The 22,838-nt window shown below is 39.1% G+C and overlaps 1 protein-coding gene across 7 annotated transcripts in view; it reads left to right on the top strand.

The window, feature by feature from the left end:
* LOC106093537 (inositol polyphosphate 5-phosphatase E) overlaps window positions 1-22,838 on the top strand; it is a 39,783-nt gene that overhangs the window by 5,183 nt on the left and 11,762 nt on the right. For 2 of the 7 annotated variants that reach the window (XM_059369690.1, XM_059369677.1), the window contains exon 2: window positions 18,772-19,908. The exons of 1 other annotated variant lie outside the window; for it this stretch is intronic. The gene's annotated coding sequence lies outside the window, so the exon portion shown is untranslated. Of the gene's footprint in view, window positions 1-11,783; window positions 12,217-15,082; window positions 15,229-18,771; window positions 19,909-22,838 lie in introns of those variants that run through there. 4 more of the 7 variants (XM_059369682.1, XM_059369691.1, XM_059369686.1 and 1 more) reach the window with 4 other exon arrangements.

Raw genomic sequence — 22,838 nt, 5'->3', positions numbered from 1 at the left:
GGACACTTTCTCCGGATCGGTTTGAATGACCCCATACCCAACCACATGGCCTAAATACTTAACCTCTGGGACACAAAAATGGCTTTTCTCTACGTTAATAGTCAGTCCAGATTCACGGATCCTTTTCGCCACACACCTCAGAACTTCCAGATGCCTTTCGAAAGATTCAGATATGACGAGAAGATCGTCGAGATAGACAAATACCTCTGCCCTTAATTCCGGAGGTATTACTTTGTCCATTAACCGGGACATTGTTTGGGGGGCGTTACACAACCCAAAGGGCATAACCTTAAAGTGGTACAACGGCCTCCCGGGGACAGTGAAAGCAGTCTTCTCTCGCGATTTCTGGTCTAAAGGAATCTGCCAAAAGGCATCCTTCAGATCCAAACTGGTAATAAATCGAGCCTTGGGTAATCTACTTAAAATGCCGTCAATCTGCGGCAGCGGATAGGCATCACCGACGGTTACAGAATTTAACTTCCTGCTATCCAAGCATAACCTGTTCTTGCCAGGCTTCCTATGAAGCACCACTGGCGAGGACCACGCGCTGTTGCTCTCTTCGATTACATCCAAAGCTATCATACGGTCTAGTTCCTCATAAATTAATTTTTCTATCGCAGGGGACACTGGAAAGTGGCGCTGTTTAATGGGGCGTGCTTCCCCAGTTTCAATGCTATGATATAAAACATCTGTTCTACCTAGGCCCTCTTTGGAGTAAGATGGAAAAATAGATACTACCTGGTTGAGTCTTTGTCTTTCAATCTCCGACAGAGGAATTTGTGGAGAGATTTCATTTATGCCAGAGAGAGGTGACATTCCACTGCTCCAAAGTTCAGCGGGAAGTAAATTAAAAATATTCCAAAAATCTATCCCTAAGAAGAGATCCTTATCTAAACTAGGAATTATAAATATAGTAATGGGCATTTCGCATCCCTTAAACGTAATAAATGTCTCCACAAATCCGATCACGTTTTGTCCCTTTCCATCTGCAGTGTGAACAGTAGACTTCAGGTTCTTAAAAGGCTTCTTCGATGCTATAAAATCGTTGGCGGCCTCAGACCCAATACATGTTATTGAAGCCCCAGTATCTAAAAGGCCAAGCATTTTCTTCCCAAACAGAATTACTTCTGCATAAGGTCTTACATCTGACGGACGATCCAGGATAGAATAGACTAACTTTCTCCTAATACTTCTCATCTTCCCCCAAAATGATTTCATACGAAGTGCGGACCTAGACTTCCGTTTAGGTTCGTCGAAGATCCTTGCACGGGCCAACTCATATTCTTTAATTCTAGTATGAAGGGGTTTAATAGGAAATAAGTTAGCAGGTGTGGTCTTATCAGCAGAGTCTCTAGTTGAGAATCCATTATCATGGTTTTCAAGGTCAGTACTTGCGGATTTACTTGTGTTCTTAATAGTATGGTGTAATAAAGGAATACTAGGGGAAGGGTCTGACAATATCTTCACTACAGTTCCGAAATCGATGTCTTTTCCGAGTTCTGTGCACCCTTCTGTGCACTGGACCTGCCGTTTTTTGAAGCACACTTGCTACAGTTTGGCTTATAAGTATTAGGGGCACCACAGCCATAACAGAAAATGGACCTTTCTTCTAAACAGTCCTGATAGCGGTGTCCACTTTTGGCACAATTCCAGCATACTAGATTAAGGGCCGCTATCTCATCATCAGGCACACAAACATCTGGCGCTTCCTCTCTATTTTCATCTTCTATCTCTGATATTCTTTTGGATAAAGGAACAGATTTAGAAAGGGTTAAGCCTAGCTTTCGGCGCATGTCTTGCATGAAAAATTCGCGTCTCCTACATGTATCCCTCAAACCTTGCAAAGACCCTATCTCCATATTTAAAATCTCATGCTGGATTTCAGGGAGCAAATTCCTACGGAGAATTTCTACCAACATTTCATCTGATAAAGGGGTCTTCAACCTATCGGTCAACGCAACAATGGACTCATAAAAGTTATCAAAAGATTCATTGGGTTTCTGCTTGCGTTCCCGAATCAATTCCCTGATATCTACATCAGTCCTAGAGTCTCTGTACTGTTCACGAAGGGACCTGCACAAATCAAACCATCGGATTGAGCTGACAGAGCGATGATATCGCCAGAACCAGTCACTGGCTTTACCCTCAAATAATGAACTGGCGTTACCACAGAGCAAATCCAAATTCCCCTGAAGGGTCTGAGCGGTCAGAGCTTCCACGCGATAAATAAAGTTGTCGATAGAGAGACCATTTATCCCGCCATTAAACTTCAATTTCCAATTAGACATTATTTGCAATACTTTGTCTGGGCGAGAGTGTAAATCTGAAGAAGACGAATTGCCATGAGAGGAACTGTTCAAAACCGATTGCCCATTAGCCTGAAGTGGTCTATTCTGAGAATCCCTAGATCGACTATTATGTGGTGTAATTCCAAATAACTCCCTAAACGTACGGTCCTCAACAGCAGGAAGAGTCTGCATCGGCTGAGGTGAGGATTGCGAAGGTCGATTCGGTTCAATTTGCGAGTTAGAAGGCATTAACCTAGAAAGACTTGAGGCAATATTCCCTTCGATGAGCTGACTCAATTGAGCAGTTAGAGTAGTCATAAACTGTACCTGTTGGGCTGAAACAATGTTAGTTACTAACTGGGTTATTCTCTCTGTCTGATCAACCACACCGATCGAGGTATTGGAAGCACTATCACCCTGAACTGTATTAGCCGCCGCTGGGGGTGGTGGATTGCCAATCTGTTTAGCTTGAGCCCTAGTTGTTATCTGGGAAGTACCTGTGTCCGTTGAATCAGACGCTACCCTACTATTGCAAATGGGGCAGAATGGCCTAGTCTTAACGCATTTCTCCAAACAGCTCTTGTGGAAAACATGTCCACATGAAATCTTCAGCAACGCCGAAACGGAAACAATAGTTTCACTACAGGCATCGCAAGTAGGATTACCGTTCGATCCCATAGGATTCTTTTCTGCAGTTTTGGTAGCCATAGTTGTGAATGAACAAAATATTGAGATATAATCAAAAGATACTTTCTTTACAATCCCGCTGTATGATCATGTAGCCATTCACGCAAAAAAAAAGTATAAAGATAAAGCTTTTATCCTTTAAAGAACAAGCATGTATATCAAAAATTGAAATAAAAATAGGGTTTGAATAGGTTTTTCCAAAAAAGATAATAATAAGGCTTCTATCACCGCCTTGTGTATAAAAATTAAATTTTAATCCTTTTCCTGAGGTTAGTTACCAACTTCCCAAATTCTATTTTAATTTTCAAAACTTTCTCTGATTTTTTTGTTTTTTTTTTTTTTTTTTTAAGTTTTTTAATGTCTATAATTTCTATAATTGTGTTTTCTGTTTTGTATTTCTGCGGTTTTGCTTAATTATTTAATCATGCGTATTGCTTACTGTTTTACTTTAATATGTATATTTTTTTATTGTTGATAATTCAAAAATTATTTTTCATGATTTATTTTATTTAATTTTTACCTTTACTTCTATCTTTCATTCAAAAAGTTAAAGTTATAGTTCATAAATACGAAATTTGGTAAGAAACAAATATTTCATATTCGAAATTCAAAAAGGAAAAAGGCGTTGTTAAAAATAGAAACTTTCAATTAAAAAAAAATTATAATTTTTTTTTTTTTACAATGTGAATAATATATTTTTTCCCTCGTTTTTAGGTAGTATATATTTATTTTTTTTTTGTCTTTATTTCGTTTTTTTTTTCTTTTGAAATTTTTACCTTTTTGTATATAATATTGGGTTTAAAGAAAAAAAAGGTTTGGAGAACAAAATTTTTTTTTTTAATATTTGATTTTAAGTAAATGAAAAAAAAATTATAGGTATTGAAGCAAAAGTTTTACCCTGTTTGATTTCAATGGTAGCATGCGTTAGGTTTGTCACATTTAATGATATGAAATTGCCAATAAACGAATTCACTATGAAAGGAAAAGGAAATAGAAAGAGAGAAAAGATATCACCAAACCGGATGGAAACTGTTTGGTTCCAAGTATCCAGGTTCTGGTTAGTTCTAAATGTCATGAAGTTGCTTTTGCCTGTGGTCAGATCTAGCAAAATTTGCCAGAGTCTGCATTCCTTCCAGACAAAGAACAAAAACAATGGCACTTTCGATAGAAGCAGTAGGGAGATTATTGTCAAAATAGGTTGGTAAGAAAGAAGTTTGGAACTCTAGATTCTACACAATATCCGCATTTTGGAATAAACTCAAAGAGAAAAATTTGGAAAGATGAAAATTTAGATAGAGACGGTATAGATGAAGTAATAAGGGGAAAATAAACTTTAGGAGCCGAATGAATAAACTTGGGTATCAGTATAGATTGATCCAAAAGGTGGTACAAAAAAAACAGTCACATTCGGGCCCCACGTTGGGCGCCAAAAATAATTTATTATGTAGCATATAACGTTTGGACGAAATTGTGTTATGGTTTCAGAAGCGAGCGCACGTATATTGTCCGGCCTGTCAGCTCGTCGGAGGGGCAGGTTCAATGCTTCAATACGCCTTTCATGCCACATTAAATTATTTATTTCTATACGTGCTAGTTTCGATAGGAGCAGATATAGTTAAAAGTGAGAAAAGGGGCGAAAAGTTTAATGACGGAGTTCATATCGATAGACGAGTAGATGTTGACGTCTATCTTGCCCACCCAACCTGGTCATGAGTTGTAGATACCCGCTTAAACCGTTTGACTGCATGACACCCATATTCCCAGTGACCTAACTAACCAAGCTAACCTAAAACCAAACAGGAAAAGCAAAATTTAGTCTGAATCCATTAGAGTTTTATTCCACAAATCAATAACTAAGTATTTCGGAATCATTTTTATGAATTGGAGAAATTTTCATTTTTATTCTTAACATGGGCTAACATATTCTTATTTATCCTATTTATAGATATTTTAAATGATCTTAATAAATAAACGTACATAACGTAGATTATATTTCAAAAAAAAAATTACATTTAAATGACCCACATTAATGTGCAGTTCAAACTCATTTGCTTTGCGTAACAAACAGATGGAAACAAATTGAAAAAAAAAACGCTGATGCCGATACCAAGCTAAAATTTAGATACTGAGAGAGTACTCACATATGTTGTTGCTGATTAACATGCTCCCACGACGAAAGGCCTTTCGATGAGTGCTGTTGATGCTAACATTGGAAGTCAAGAGAGTGATAAAAGTTAAAAGTGATCCGGCGGCAACAATGTTGCTAGGCTTCCGGCAGCGTTTGTTTCTGCAACACAATACGAGTTAGCTGCTGAATTCCAAAAGATACTTGTTTCATTATAAACATGTAACTAGAAGCAGAGTTCGACATTAGGGTGGATTGAAGAAAAAAAATTAAAAAAAAATCACACTAGAAAAATAATATGAAACCCTTGTTTAAATTGACTCACTTCTAGGCATGTTGATAATGAAACCAAATGTGGCAAAACAAAATAGAAATAAAAAGTAAAGCACATTAACATGATTGAATCAAAAGTCTAATTTTAACTTGAATCTTTAAATTTTTTTTGTACATGGTAAATATCAAAATGTTCAATTTATTTAATGAAACGCAGAAAGCAAGAAAATTTTAGGCTTTTGATTCAATTATAGACTAATCACTTAAACACTTAGTACTATATGTTCAACTTAGCTTAAACTTTGACACACTATGACACGTCCATTTCAATCTCCAGAAATTTTAGATGCTTTTGGACACTGCCACGTCAAATGATACAGTTGCCTAGAAACTTTAAAATACACTTGCCGGTTGGAATTTTTCTATTATCGGCCGTTTAATACACCAAGCAAACTTCCTTCAAGACAATTGGATTTTGGGGCACCAGCTTATTTCACTTTAAATTTCTATGGCCACAGTCTTCATTTCTTCCTCTCGGTTCAAATATAATATTCTTTCTTTTCTTGTAATTAAACTCTTGTTATCAAAAGCACATGGCAAATGCCCATTGCGTGGGTGCGATCAACTGAATGCGTATATCAAAATGATGGGAGACGACAACAGGTTTTTTTTTTATTCCTTTTATGCTGTGTGGTGATCGGCCCGCACACCGACTGCAATGGGAGTGGGGACAGCAAAGGCAAGCCAAAGAGCAAATCAAACTCCCCAGTATTTTTATGATCGCCCTTTGATAAAAAAAAATGCGGCTGGGGTGCTGGGTGCCAATCCTAATTGAAACCAAAAACAACAACGCGATTGTTAATATTGTTTCAATGAAATAAGAGATAACAAAACCAAAACTCACCGTTTATATTCGGTGGCACCCAAGCTCGATAATTCAGAAAAAAAAAATGGATGATAATAAATTTGCAATTTCTTCCGATGGTGAAGGTGGATTTGAAATTGCCACAGCACGAAATTTATGTATTCGGCAGTCTCTAAATAAGTTAATTAAATTTTCTTAAAAAAAAACAGTGGAAGGGGATATCCCTGGCACTTAAACTCACCAAAAAAAAAATTGTAAAAAAAAATCAATTTTCGTGGCAGAAAAAAAAAATGCTACTTGCAATCAAAGCCAAATCTTTAATCTTTCCTAGGGTAGGATGAACGACAAAATGGCCGAGTAAGCATAAACTCTAGACTAAGAAGCCTTGGTATCGCCATGTCTCACCTCAAAACTTCCAAACGGTTAGAAAATCCATTAAAAGCCACAGGCAATAAGCGAGAAGCCACAATAAACTAAATAAAAATAACAAGATACTTTCCCTGCATAACCACATACAGATGGCGCTGGCAATACAATGCAGTATTGAAGACTATTTATTCAAAACCAAATGGTTAGAAATCAGATAATGCAAAAATGAATCCCAGTGGCAAGTGCACTTCTTACAATGGGGAAACTAATGTGTGACCATTAAAACGTGCAAGGCTTAAAAAATTAAATGAAATGAAAAATGTTTAGTCAAAAATGGGCGAAAAGTGGTGGTTTTTTGACAAAAATTAACCTCCCCAAACACAACGATACACAACAGCAGTAATGTCAACAGTGGGGTTGCCGCCGCATGGCTAGCTGATTGTGCAGTTTTATGACAATGTTGGCGCCAATATTTACGATTTCCTTTATGCAAAAAAAACAAAATACCCCTTGGTCGGCCATAATGCCACAAAATCAACCCCCCCTATGTAAATTAGCACGCGTTTATTTGCTACAACAGCAAACAAAAGTCCACATTCATTCATGTGAGTCCACTTTCGACTCGCTCGTTATTATTGTTGTTGTTCTCCTTGGTTGAACAGAAGGAAAGACGCCTGCAATTTAAACTTTGTTCTTCTCCCACAACCACCAGCAAACAGTGGGCTACTTTTTGTCAACAATGGGAATGCTTTTATATCCTCCACCGTATGGAAGGGGTTAAACTTACTACGTTATTCCGTTTGTAGCACCTCGAAATATTTGCCTAAGATCCCATAGGTTCTAAACTGGATTTCTCCTATTAAGTTTTCAATTTCTTCCGCACCGTAATGAGTATTTGCTCTGTGTGTTTGTGAGCCTTTAAGTGTGTTAGTGTACTCAAAAATTTGTGCAAATTTTCACAAATTGTTACTGGAAGTTGTTCGCTGACTTCATTTGGCAGCAAAAGAGAGCGGGAGAATGCGTGAGAGCAAGAAAAATGTTGACAGTTTGGTAATTGAGAGCTTGAACATTTCTACTGGAGGTTTTTTTTCGCAGTAGAAATCTGCAAATTGCAAAGAAAATCTTCGATCATTGAGCTCGTATCGAAATTTAAATGAAATTGAAAATCTTTGCCATAACAGGCAAATAAACTTGAAAATAAACAAGTAAAAGCGTGCTAAGTTCGGCCGGGCCGAATCTTATATACCCTCCATCATGGTTCGAATTTGTCGAGTTCTTTTCCCGGTATCTATGTTATGCTGTTTCAGGCTAAAGACCAATTCAGAACATATTTGGCACGTATGTTCAAGGAATGAGAGAAACCGTTGTACAAAACTTCAGCCACATTGGATAATGACTGCACCCTCTAGAGGCTCAAGAAGTTAAGACCCCAGATTGTTTTATATGACAGCTATGTCAGGTTATGGATCGATTTGAACCATATTTAGCACAGTTGTTGGAAGTCATAAAAAAACATGTCATTCCAAATTTCAGCCAAATAGGATAGGAATTGCGCCCTCTAAAGTCTCAAGAAGTAAAATAGGGAGATCGGTTTATATGGGAGCTGTATCAGGTTATAGACCGATTCGGACCGCATTTGACACGTATGTTGGAGGTCATGAAAGAAGCCGTTGTTCAAAATTTCAGCCAAATCAGATAGGAATTGCGCTCCCTAGAGGCTCAAGAAGTCAAGATCCCAGATCGGTTTATATGACAGCTATATCAGGTTATGAACCGATTTAAACCATACTTTGCACAGTTGTTGGAAGTCATAACAAAACACGTCGTGCGAAATTTAAGCTAAATCGGAAAAGAATTGCTCCCTCTAGTGGCTCAAGAAGTCAAGATTCAAGATCGGTTTATATGGCAGCTATATCCAAATCTGAACCGATCTGTGTCATATTGCATAGATATGTCGAGGGGCTTAACGCAACTTGATGTCCAACTCACTGTTTGGAGAAATCGGATAAGTGCGCCTTTTAGGGGCGCAAGACCTTTAATCGAGAGATCGGTCTATATGGCAGCTGTATCAAAATCTGAACCGATCTGGGCCAAATTGAAGAAATATGTCGAAGGGACCAACGCAACTCACTGTCCCAAATTTTGACCTTAAATCGAGAGATTGGTCTATATGACAGCTATATCCAAATCTGGACCGATCTGTGCCATATTGCAGAAGTACGTCGGGGTGCTTAACGCAACTCACTGTCCCACATTCCGGCGACATCGGTCAATAAATGCGCCTTTTATGGGACCAAAACCTTAAATCGATAGATCAGTCTATATGGGAGCTATATGCAAATCTTGATCGATCTGGGTCAATTTAAAGAAGGATGTCGAGGGGATTAACTTAACTCACTGTCCCAAATTTTGCCAACATCGGACAATAAATGCGCCTTTTATGGGCCCAAAACTTTAAATCGATAGATCGGTCTATATGGCAGCTATATCCAAATCTGGACCGATCTGAGTCAAAATGAAGGAGGATGTCGAAGGGCATAGCACAACTCACTCTGCCAAATTTCGCCGACATCGGTCAATAAATGCGCCTTTTATAGGCCCAAAACCTTAAATCGAGAGATCGGTCTATATGGCAGCTATATGCAAATCTTGATCGATCTGGGCCAATTTGAAGAAGGATGTCGAGGGGCTTAACTTAACTCACTGTCCCAAATTTCGCCAATATCGGACAATAAATGCGCCTTTTATGGCCCCAAAACCTAAAACCTAGATATCGGTCTATATGGCAGCTATATCCAAATCTGGACCGATCTGTGCGATATTGCAAAAGTATGTCTAGCGGCTTAATTTAACTCACTGTCCCAAATTTCGGCGACATCGGACAATAAATGCGCTTTTTATGGGACCAAAACCTTAAATCGATAGATCGGTCTATATGGGAGCTATATCCAAATTTGACCCGATCTGGGCCAAATTTAAGAACGTTGTCGAAGGGCCCAGCAGAACTCACTGTCCCAAATTTCGCCAACATCCGACAATAAATGCACCTTTTATGGGCCCAAAACCTTAAATCGATAGATCGGTCTATATAGCAGCTATATGAAAATCTTGATCTCTGGGCCAATTTGAAGAAGGATGTCGAGGGGCTTAACTTAACTCACTGTCCCACATTTCGGCGACATCGGTCAATAATTGCGCCTTTTATGGGTCTAAATACCTTAAATCGAGAGATCGGTCTATATGACAGTTGTATCCAAATCTGGACCGATCGGGGCCAAATTGAATGGTCACAAAACCTTTAATCGAGAGATTGGTCTATATGGCAGCTATATCCAAATCTGGACCGATCTGGTCCAGAAGGATATCGAAGGGCCTAACATTACTCACTGTCCCAAATTTCAGCAAACTCGGATAATAAATGTGGCTTTTATGGGCCTCCCCAAATCGGAGGATCGGTTTATATGGCAGTTATATCAAAATCTGGACCCATCTGGGCCAAAGTGAAGAAGTATGTCAAAAGGCCTAACACAACTCAATGTCACAAATTTCAGCAAAATCGGATAATAAATGTGGCTTTTATGGGCCTAAGACCCTAAATCGGAGGATCGGCTTATATAGGGGCTATATCAAGATATAGTCCGATATAGCCCATTTTCGTTCTTAACCTGCAAATGTACAAAAAAGGAATCTGTGCCAAGTTTCAGCTCAATATCTCTATTTTTAAAGACTGTAGCGTGATTTCAATAGACAGACGGACGGACATGGCTAGATGGTCTTAGATGTTTACGCTGGTCAAGAATATATATACTTTATAGGGTCGGAAATGGATATTTCGATGTGTTGCAAATGGGTTGACCCCCATACCCTCATCCTTCGGTGGTAGGTATTATAAATAGCAAGAGAAAGAAAGGTCATGTGCGGATATAGTTGATATACAGACCGTTCACAATATGGTTCATATCTGCCATATAGACCGATCTGCCGACTCACTGATTTCACTGAAGTTTAAAGTGGGGGGTTTCAGTAAACCCATCGACATTCGTAGCGGAAATGGTCCATTTCTTAAGCCAACAAAAGGAGCATTTATTATCCTATTTCGCTGAAATTGAGAACAGTGAATTGGACTAGGGTCTAATCGATATCCGAACCGAGTATGGTCCACATCAGATGATATTTAGATCTAGCTGTCATGTGAACTGATCTACCGATTTAAGGTTTTAACCCAATTTATTTCCCGATTTCGCTGAAATGGTGACTTGTATAAGGCTTCTCGGAAACTGAATAAAAAATATGATCCAGATAGGTCAATAATTGGATATTAATACGGATAAGGCGTTTTTTCTTGTTTCAAATAGAAAAGTCCCTGACAAATGTAGCCAGCATTAGGAAGGGCTTACCATAGCTAACATTTTTTTTTAGATGTTCTTGCTAGGATTCAAACCCAGACATATGGCGTCGTAGGCAATCACGCTGACCTCTGTGCCACAGTGGACTCCAATATTATAATTGCTAACAATTCTGTTGCATTATTTCAATAATTCCTCCACTGTGCCTCAATTGAAATACATAGAAGCAATTTGGGAGTACTTCTACATAAATGTTTGCAATGTAGCAATAACCATGGCTGGCTATGACTGTGGATATGGTTGTGATTGTGGCTGATGTTTACCCTCTTTTGTATACACAAAGGAATGGAATTGAAGTTAAATGCTATGTAGAACCCTCGAACGGATATAATGGTCTACATTCATTCTTTCCATGCAGTCATTAGCCAGCAAGTGTGCCACGAGTATAAGCCAAGTTGAGCCAAGTCCTAACCCACACACAATCTCGACGACGTTGGCGTGTTGCAATCACATACATACACATATAAATACATTGAAGAGTGGAAGAATACTTGTGCTAATGCAAGTGTGTATGTCTGTCTGTATGTCCAGCTGAGTTCGATGGTGTTGGCGATGGTGATTCATGCTTTCAGTTTCCTGCTCTCAACAGGGAGATGAAAAAGGATTCGTACAACATTTCGAAATCACACAAAAGCTGTCATTTTCCTTGCTTCTAAGACAATAGGACAATCAGTGGGTGGTATGAGTAATATATTGATGAAGGTTAATTTAAATTACTCATACTCAATAATTTCATGATAATAAAGTGTGCCAAAATGCATATCGACCTTCAATTGTTTGAAGCAAAATGTTCGATGCCATAAGAGATGCGTTGATCAGTCGAATCCGCTTAATTGCAAACAGCATAATAAGGAAAATTTGTTTCAATTAGCCGATATTTTCAATTAAGCGAAGTTGAAAACATTGAAATTTGTTTTTTTTTTCAGCAAAACTTGTATTTGAATAAACGGTGTTCAGTTATCCAGATTCGACTGTGTCCATTGCGAAAATATCGGGGTGACATTGCAATAATTGGAGATTTTTTGACATCATTGCATGAAAGGCAAAGACGCCCGGGTAGCAGAGTTGGTAGCGTAATCGAATTGCCAGTGCGGGGGTCATGGGCTCGACTCCCACTAGAGGCCTTGGTCTGGGCTGCGCAATAATTGGAGATTTTTTCGACATCATTGCATAAGAGGCAAAGACGTCCGGGCAGCAGATTTGGTAGCGTGCTCGAATTTCCAGTGCGGGGGTCATGGGTTCGATTCCCACTAGAGGTCTTGGTCTGTCGCTACCAGGGCTACCGAGTCGGAGTCGAGCAATTTTGCCGGGAGTCGAGATAATTTTCTCGACTCCCGGCAAAGTATTAGGTTGCCCAAAAAGTAATTGCGGATTTTTTAAAAAAAAGTAAATGCATTTTTAATAAAACTTAGAATGAACTTTAATCAAATATACTTTTTTTACACTTTTTTTCTAAAGTAAGCTAAAAGTAACAGCTGATAACTGACAGAAGAAAGAATGCAATTACTGAGTCGCAAGCTGTGAAAAAATTTGTCAACGCCGACTATATGAAAAATCCGCAATTACTTTTTGGGCAACCCAATAGTAAAAAATGCTTCAAAAAAAAAAAAAAAAAATTAATAATAAAAATTTTTTGAATAAAACAAGTAAGAGCGTGCTAAGTTCGGCCTGGCCGAATCTTATATACCCTCCACCATGGATCGCCTTTGTCAAGTTCTTTGCGCGGTATCTCTTTTTAGGCAAACGAAGAATATTAAATACGAACTGTTATGCTATTGCAGCCATATCAAGTTATAGTCCGATTCGGACCATAAATGAGTGCTGAACATTGTACAAGTCATTGTGTAATATTTCAGTCCATTCGGATAAGAATTGCCCCTTTTAGGGGCTCAAGAAGTAAAATAGAGAGATCGATTTATATGAGATCTGTATCAGGCTATAGACCAATTCAGATCTTAATAAACACGTATGTGGATGGTCATGAGGGAAGCCGTTGTACAAAATTTCAGGCAAATCGGATAATAATTGCGACCTCTAGAGTCTGAAGAAGTCAAGTCCCCAGATCGGTTTATATGACAGCTATATCAGGTTATGAACCGAGTTTAACCTTATTTGGCACAGTTGTTGAAAGTCATAGTAAAATACGCCACGCAAAATTTCAGCCAATTCGGATAGGAATTGCGCCCTCTAAAAGCTCAAGAAGTCAAGTCCCCAGATCGGTTTATATGACAGCTATATCAGGTTATGAACCGATTTGAACCACAAAGTTGTTGGATATCATAACAAAATGCTTCGTGCAAAATTTCAGTCAAATCAGACGAGAATTGCGCCCTCTAGAGGCTCAAGAAGTCAAGACCCGAGATCGGTTTATATGGCAGCTATATCAGGTTATGGAACGATTTGAACCATACTTGGCATAGTTGTTGGACATCATAACAAAACACGTTGTGCAAAATTTCAATCCAAGCGGATAAGAATTGCGCCCACTACTAACTGTCCCAAATTCCAGCAAAATCGGGTAGTAAATGTGGCTTTTATGGGCCTAATAGCCTAAATCGGCGGATAGGTTTATATTTGGGCTATATCAAGATATAGTCCGATATAGCCCATCTTCGAACTTAGCCTGGCGATGGACAACAAGTAAAAAGGCGTTAAGTTTTGCCGGGCCGAATTTTGGATACCCACCACCTCGGGTATACATGTAAACCACCTTTCATCAAAATCCGGTGAAAATTGTATATCTTATGTCCAATAGCAGTTATATCGAAATAAGTTCGGATTTGGCCTACATGGGACCTAAATCCAAATCTGGACCGATTTGGGCCAAGTTGCAGAAAAATGTCAAAAAGCTCAACACAACGCACTGTCCTAAATTTCGGCGAAATCGGACAATAAATGCGCCTTTTATGGGCTTAAAACCTTACATCGAAAGATCGGTCTATATGGCAGCTATATTCAAATCTGGATCGCTATATTTAAATCTGCCATACTGCAGAATGATGTCGATGGACATTACTGTCCCAAATTTCAGCAAAATCGGATAATAAATGTGGCTTTTATGGGCCTAAGACCCTAAATCGGAGGATCGGTCTATATGGCAGCTGTATCCAAATCTGGACCGATCTGGGCCAAATTGACGAAGAATGTCGAAGGGCCTAACACAACTCACTGTCCCAAATTTCGGCGACATCGGACAATAAATGTGGCTGCTATGGGCCTAAGACCCTAAATCGGCCGATCGGTCTATATGGGGGCTATATCAAGATATAGTCCGATATAAGTCTTGGCCCATAAAAGGCGCATTTATAATCCGGTTTCACTGAAATTTGACACAGTGACTTATGTTAGACTTTTCGACATCCGTGTCGTATATGGTTCAGATCGGTTTATTTTTAGATATAGCTACTGTACCTTTTAGTATTTGGTCCAAATCGGAACATAATTCGATATAAGGTATGCAATTTTCACCGGATTTTGATGAAATGCAATTTTGCAAATTTTGCCAAGGAACATTCCACTAAGGGAACAGGGGCAAACTTCTCACATATCAATGAGTGCAGTCCGATTCAAGTTAAAGCTTAATGATAAGGGGCCTCCCTTTTATAGCCGTGTCCGAACGGCGTGCCGCAGTGCGACACCTCTTTGGAGAGAAGTTTAACATGGCATAGTACCTCACAAATGTTGCCAGCATTAGGAGGGGAAAACCAACGCTCAAAATTTTTTCTGATGACCTCGTCAGGATTCGAACCCAGGCGTTCAGCGTCATAGGCGGACATGCTAACCTCTGCGCTACGGTGGCCTCCTTTGATGAAATGTGGTTTACATATATATCCGAGGTGGTGGGTATCCCAAGGTCGGCCCGGCCCAACTACACGCCTTTTTACTTTTTCGATTTGCTACACCTTTGCCACAGAAGAATAGAAGGCGTCACGCGCACGGTGTTGCATTTGTTTTATATGTATCACACATACAGATAACAATAACAATAACCATACAACAACAACAACAACAACACTTTTGGCCGTCTATGGTCAGTATTGGTTTATGTCGTTGTCTGTTTCCATTGCAGGTTGTGTTTTTTGCTCTTCTTCATTACAAAGACGTCTCAGATGTGTCATCATAGTAAAAATGCTCTTGGGAACATAAGCAAATCCGTCCGTCCATCTGCTTGCCGGCAATAAAAGAGCCACGAAATGCGAATTTTGTTTATGAAAGGTAGATTTTTGTAGAGGCCATCTCCGTATGGATGATAAACACCAATTATTTTACCCCTGTGAATTTTATCACTTCATTACATTTTTGCTTGAAATTTATGATCGATAAATGAGATTTGGGGTGAAATGACTGAAAACTATTTTGCCAGATGCTGGCCTAGAAGACAGTGACTGAGTGAATGGGATTGGGTTGGGTTGTTGGCCATGTGATTTGGTCAGATGAATAACGTAATAAATTTTAGTTATGCGATAAAAGAAAAGAATGGGGAAACAAATAAAAATAAAATACAAACAAAAACAAACAATAGCTCATAGAAAAAAAAAACAAAAAAAAAAGACTAACGTCATAGATTTGCAAAATGATTGCGACCAAGTGAAACCGTTGCCAACATCTGTTTCGGCCCAGACCCATAGGAAATATCACTGAAATCACAACAGCAACAATAACAACAACAACAGCCTCTGTCACCGTAGCACGGTGGCAAACAATCATAGCATCAGCTCACATGAGCACGAGGGCCTCCCAGTTCACAGACTTGCAAGTGAGACTTCATCACATAACGTGCGCTATATGCTATACGTGTTCTAACATTTAAGTGGAAGCAATATTTAACCAAACACTCAGAAGGCTGTAGATTGGTATGGGTGGCAACAGTGGCTCAAAAAGAAATAAATAATTTGGAAATATAAAAAAAAAATTCATTAATTATAATAATGTAGACGGAGATTAATTATAGATCCCCTTTTTTATACCCCCGACCATAGAAAGGGGTTATACTTTTCTAGTCATTCCGTTTGTAATATCTCGAAATATTGATCTGCGACCTTATAATGTATATAGAGGATTTTCCAATAAGAGGTGTTATTTTGATATTCAAACAAGTAAAAAGGCATTAAGTTCGGCCGGGCCGAACTTTGGATACCCACCACCTCGGGTATATATGTAAACCACCTTTCATCAAAATCCGGTGAAAATTGCATACCTTATGTCCCATAGCAGTTATATCGAAATATGTTCCGATTTGGACCAAATACTATAAGTACAGTAACTATATCTAAAAATAAACCGATCTAAACCATGTACGACACGGATGTCGAAAAGCCTACCATAAGTCACTGTGTCAAATTTCAATGAAATCGGATTATAAATGCACGCTTTATGGGGCCAAGACTTTAAATCGAGATATCGGTCTATATGGCAGTAATATCCAAATCTGGACCAACCTGAGCCAAATTGAAGAAGAATGTTGAAGGGCCCAACACAACTCACTGTCCCAAATTTCAGCAAAATCGGATAATAAATGTGGCTTTTATAGGCCTAAGACCCTAAATTGGAGGATCGGTCTATATGGCAGCTAAATTCAAATATGGACCGATCTGGGTCAAATTAACGAAGGATGAAAGATGCCGAAGGGCCTAACACAACTAACTGTCTCAAATTTCAGCAAAATCGGTTAATAAATGTGGCTTTTATGGGCCTAAGACCCTAAATCGGAGGATCGGTCTATATGGCAGCTTTATCCAAATCTGAACCGATCTAGGCCAAATTGCAGAAATATGTCGATTGGCTTAACTGAACTTACTGTCTTAAATTTCGACGGCATCGGACAATAAATGCGCTTTTTATGGGCCCATAACCTAAAACCGAGAGATCGGTCTTTGTGGCAGCTATATCCAAATCTGGACCGATCTGAGGCAAATTGAAGAAGGTCGTCGAAGAGCCAAATTTCAGCAAAATCGGTTAATAAAAGTGGCTTTTATGGGCCTAAGACCCTAAAACTGCGCGCCCTATTTGCTCAAGAAGTCAAGATCCAAGACCGATTCATATGACACCTATACCAGTTTATGAACCGATTTGGACCATACTTCGCACAAATGTCGGAAGTGATACCAAAACACCACGTTCAAAATTTCAGCCAAATCGGATAAGAATTGCGCCTTCTAAAAGCAAAAGAAGTCAAGACCCAAGATCGGTTTATATGGCCGATTTAAACCATACTTAGCACAGTTGTTGGATATCATTACAAAACACGTCGTGCAAAATTTCATTTCAATCGGATGAGAATTGCGCCCCCTAGCGGCTCAATAAATTAAGATTCAATCGGTTTCATGGGTTTATATGGCACCTATACCAGGTCATGAACCGATTTGGACCATACTTCGCACAAATGTTGGAAGTGATACCAAAACACAAAATTTCAGTCAAATCGGATGAGAATCGTGCCCCCTAATGGCTCAATAAATTAAAATTCAAGATCGGTTTATATGGCACCTATACCAGGTTATGAACCGATTTGAACCATACTTAGCACAGTTGTTGGAAGTGATACCAAAGCACTATGTGCAAAATTTCCGAATTTCAGTCAAATCGGATGAGAATTGCGCCCCCTAGCGGCTCAATAAATAAAGATTCAAGATCGGTTTATATGGCACCTATACCAGGTTATGAACCGATTTGGACCATACTTCTCACAAATGTGGAAGTGATACTAAAACACTACGTGCGAAATTTCAGCCAAAGCGGACGAGAATTGCGCCCTCTAGAGGCTCAAGAAGTCGAGACCCAAGATCGGTTTATATGGCAGCTATATCAGGTTATGAACCGATTTGAACCATACTTAGCACAGTTGCTGGAAGTGATATCAGAACACTACGTGCAAAATTTCAGTCAAATCGGATGGGAATTGCGCCCCCTAGCGGCTCAATAAACTAAGATTCAAGATCGGTTTATATGGCACCTACATTAGGTTATGGACCGATTTGGACCATACTTAGTGCAGTTGTTGGAAGTGATACCAAAACTGCACGTGCAAAATTTCAGTCAAATTGGATAGGAATTGCTAGATAGAGGCTCAAGAAGTCAAGACCCATATCAAAACATGGACCGATTTGGCCCATTGACAATCCCATCCGACCTACACTAATAAAAAGACAGACAGACGGACGGACGGACATGGCTAGATCGCCGTAAAATGACTAGACGATCAGGAATATATATATACTTTATGGGGTCTCAGACGAATATTTCGAGGTGTCACAAACAGAATGAAGAAATTAGTATACCCCCATCCTATGGTGGAGGGTATAATAATTTGTAGTTAAAAGTTGTTAAGTCTTATTGTATTTGGGTTTCCCGCTAAATACCGCTTTTCTACTCTGAAAATGCCCGCTTAATTGCCAAATTGGGATGGACACGTTATCCATACCATACGGTATTGCTTTGTTACCATACGGTAATGCTTTACTTCAATATCGTATGGTATACATTTTTCTCTGGGTGTAAAGGAAGCAATTCTTATTCATATATATAAAAGGAAATCCAAGGGATTCATTGCTTGATCTTTCGTTATCATTATTTAGTTCCATCGATGTAAAGAACTTCACACAAGCGATCCAAGGTGGAGGGTATATAAGATTCGGCACCACCGAAAATTGCGAGTTACTGATTAGTAAATGTCAAATGAATCATTGCCCTACTTTGAGTCACTGTACTTTTGAAATACATATGCATTATTGCCCTTTTTCTTCATATCTTCCCATACAGATGGTAGAACAACACTGGGAACATAAGAAAAAATCTGCAAAGCATTAGGAAACTGCCAAGACGAGTCAGAGTAACGTGCTTAGATAAATGACCAACCAATTATCATAAGAAAACCCTCTGCAACAACAACAACAACGGCAACAAAAGAATACTAGACAACAATAACAATTACATCAGCAACGACGACAACAAATAGAAGCAGCAGCAGCAGCAACAACAATAACAACAACTGCAAATAGCATTCATTTTCAAAATACGACGAAACGGCAAATTATCAACACAAATTGTCACGCAAATCGAGACAGCCAAAAAAACCTACACACAACACACAAAAAAAGAACCCTCAACCCGTATCAACAAAACAACACCGAACAAACAAACAATCAAAAAAAAAAATCTCAACAGACCTCGACATTAGAATATTCAAAATTGTATTCAGTCCATGCGATACTCGGGCACTGAGCATCCAACGCCGCCGTCTAATGTCTTGTCTGTCTCGTTTGGGGCATCATTGTCAACGGTCAACACCATTGCCACCGCTGCCACGGAAAGCAATTCAAACTAAATAAGACGAAAAATAAGCGAAAAAAATGTGAAAACAACTACAACAATAATAGAGAAAAAAAAACAAAAATAATAATAATGCAAAAAATATTAAATTTCATATTACGTCCATCATAGGTGGTTCGGCCTGGTCGATTGTTGCCACAGCATAGAATTGTGACAAAAGTCTCTCTATTCTACTATAAGTGAAGAAATTTAGTCAAATTCAAAAGCATTACATAAAAAATAAATCAAACAAATAAAACAAAAGTGGAATGTACAAATTTAGTGTACATAATAACGTGATATTATTATTACTATTAAACCTACCATATTCTATATTAGAGATAATCTTGTTGTATGACATTCACTGAAGTATACAACAAACAACAAGTGATATAAATATAGAAATCAAATACTCGCTGCATTATTGTGACTACATGAGAGTTGGGAACAAAAAAAAAAAAACTAAAAAATAATTCTAAAGAATAATCCATCATCAATTACGATATAATTATTTGTATTTGGACCGCTACTAAACTAAGCGACGCCTGGAAGTATGCAGTATTATTACAATTGCTTTTAAGCTCTAAGGTATGTACATAGAAAGTTGCTTAAAGACAAGCATAGGTGCAGAGCGGGCATGGGGCGGTCCCACAATTTTTTTATTGGGTTCCAATAAGCGAAATATGAAATATTATTGCAATCGGTTAACGATTACCGGCGAGGAACAAAGTTGGATGTACTACTTTCTATGGAAGCCAGTAAAAGCGCGCCGGGCCGGCCCGAATCTTTTATACCCTCCACCATGGATCGCATTTGTCGAGTTCTTTTCCCGGCATCTCTTCTAAGGCAAAAAAAAGGAAAAAAAATTTGTTCTGCTATTAGAGCGATATCAATATTAGTCCGGTTTGGAACACAATTAAAGTATATGTTGGAGACCTGTGTAAAATGTCAGCCAATTCGAATAAGAATTGCGCCCTTTGGGGGCTCAAGAAGTAAAATAGAGAGATCGATTTATTTGGGAGATGTATCAGGCTATAGACCGATTCAGAACATAACAAACACGTATGTTGATGGTCATGAGAGGATCCGTCGTACAAAATTTAATTCCAATAGGATCAGAATTTTGCTCTCTAGAGGCTCAAGAAGTCAAGATCCCAGATCGGTTTATATGGCACCTATATATGGTTATGAACCGATTTGAACCTTACTTAGCACAGTTGTTGGAAGTGATAGCGGAAAACGTCGTCCAAAATTTCATTCCAATCGGATAAGAATTGCACCCTCTAGAGCCTCAAGAAGTCTAGATCCAAGATCGGTTTATATGGGAGCTAAATCAGGTTATCGACCGACTTGAACCATACTTGGCACAGTTGTTGGAAGTGATAGCGGAAAACGTCGTGCAAAATTTCATTCCAATCGGATAAGAATTGCAGCCTTTAGATGCTCAAGAAGTCAAGACCCAAGATCGGTTTATATGGCAGCTATATCAGATTATGAACCGATTTGAACCTTACTTAGCACAGTTGTTGGAAGTCATAGCGAAAAACGTCGTGCAAAATTTCATTCCAATCGGATAAGAATTGCACCCTCTAGAGGCTCAAGAAGTCAAGACCCACGATCGGTTCATGGGAGCTATATCAGGTTATGAACCGATTTGAATCTTACTTAGCACAGTTCTTGGAAGTCATGGCGAAAAACGTCGTGCAAAATTGCATTCCAATCGGAAAGGAATTGCACCCTCTAGTGGCTCAAGAAGTCTAGATCCAAGATCGGTTTATATGGCAGCTATATCAAAACATGGACCGATATGGTCCATTTACAATCCCAACCGACCTATACTAATAAGAAGTATTTGCGCAAAATTTCAAGCGGCTAGATTTACTCCTTCGAAAGTTAGCGTGCTTTCGACAGACAGACGGACGGACACGGCTAGATCGACATAAAATGTTACGACGGGCAAGAATATATATATTTTATAGGGTCTCAGATGAATATTTCGAGTAGTTACAAACAGAATGACGAAATTAGTATACCCAAGGGCCCAACACAACACACTGTCTCAAATTTCGACGACATCGGAAAATAAATGCGCCTTTTATGGGCCCAAGACCTTAAATCGAGAGATCGGTCTATATGGCAGCTATATCCAAATCTGGACCGATCTGGACAAATTAAAAAAGAAAGTCTAAGGGCCTAACACAGCGCACTGTCCCAAATTTCGGCGAAATCTGACAATAAATGCGCCTTTTATGGGCCCAAAACCTTAAATCGAGAGATCAGTCTATATGGCAGCTATATCCAAATCTGAACCGATCTGGGCCAAATTGAAGGAGGACGTCGAAGGGCCCAACACAACTCACTGTCGCAAATTTCAGCAAAATCGGATAATAAATGTGGCTTTTATGAGCCTAAGACCCTAAATTGGAGGATCGGTCTCTATGGCAGCTATATTCAAGTCTGAACCGAGCTGGGCCAAATTAACGAAGGATGTCGAAGGGCCCAAGACAACTCAGTGTCTCAAATTTTAGCGACATCGGGTAATAAATGTGGCTTTTATGGGCCCAAAACCTTAAATCGAGAGATCAGTCTATATGGCAGCTATATCCAAATCTGAACCGATCTGGACCAAATTGAAGGAGGACGTCGAAGGGCCCAACACAACTCACTGTCCCAAATTTCAGCAAAACCGGTTAATAAATTTGACTTTTATGGGCCTAAGACCCTAGATCTGAGGATCGGTCTATATGGCATTTATATCCAAATCTGAACCGATCTGGGCAAAATTGACAAAGGATGTCGAAAGGCCCAACACAACTCATTGTCCCAAATTTTGACGACATCGGATAATAAATGGGGCTTTTATGGGCCTGGTACCCTAAATCGGCCGATCAGTCTTTATGGGGGCTATATCCGATGTAGCCCATCTTCGAACTTAACCGGCTTATAGACAGAAAAAAAAAGAATCTGTGCAAAGTTTCAGCTCAATATCTCTATTTTGAAAGACAGTATCGTGATTTCAGCAGAAAGACGGACAGACGGACGGACATGTCTAGATCGTCTTAGATTTTTACGCTGATCAAGAATAGGGTCGGAAATGGATATTTCGATGTGTTGCAAACGGAATGACAAAATGAATATACCCCCATCCTTCGGTGGTGGGTACAAAAATCAATCTGAACCAATTTTAAAAGATTTAACAAAAATGTCAACCAACAAACATATCTGTCTGTCCGTCTGTCTGTCGGTCCATGTTAATTTTTGAACAAAGTACACGTCACAATTTTCATCCAAACATCTTTTAAAATTTGGCACAGGCATTTTTATAGCCAAGAGACGAAACCTGATTGATTGGAAATAGTAAAAGCGTGCTAGGTTCGGCCGGGCCGAATCTTGGGAACCCACCACCATGGATTCTGCTAAAATATCGGAGCTATATGTTGTTATAGAGCGATTTTGGCCGAAGTTGGCACAGTTTCAGCCAAATCGGATAAAAATTGCGGCTTGTAAGGGCTCAAGAA

The sequence above is a fragment of the Stomoxys calcitrans genome, chromosome 1 (assembly GCF_963082655.1).
Source record: "Stomoxys calcitrans chromosome 1, idStoCalc2.1, whole genome shotgun sequence".
Taxonomy (NCBI): domain Eukaryota; kingdom Metazoa; phylum Arthropoda; class Insecta; order Diptera; family Muscidae; genus Stomoxys; species Stomoxys calcitrans.
The sequence above is the reverse complement of the archived record's forward strand: the minus strand, read 5'-3'. Positions and strand labels throughout refer to the sequence as shown.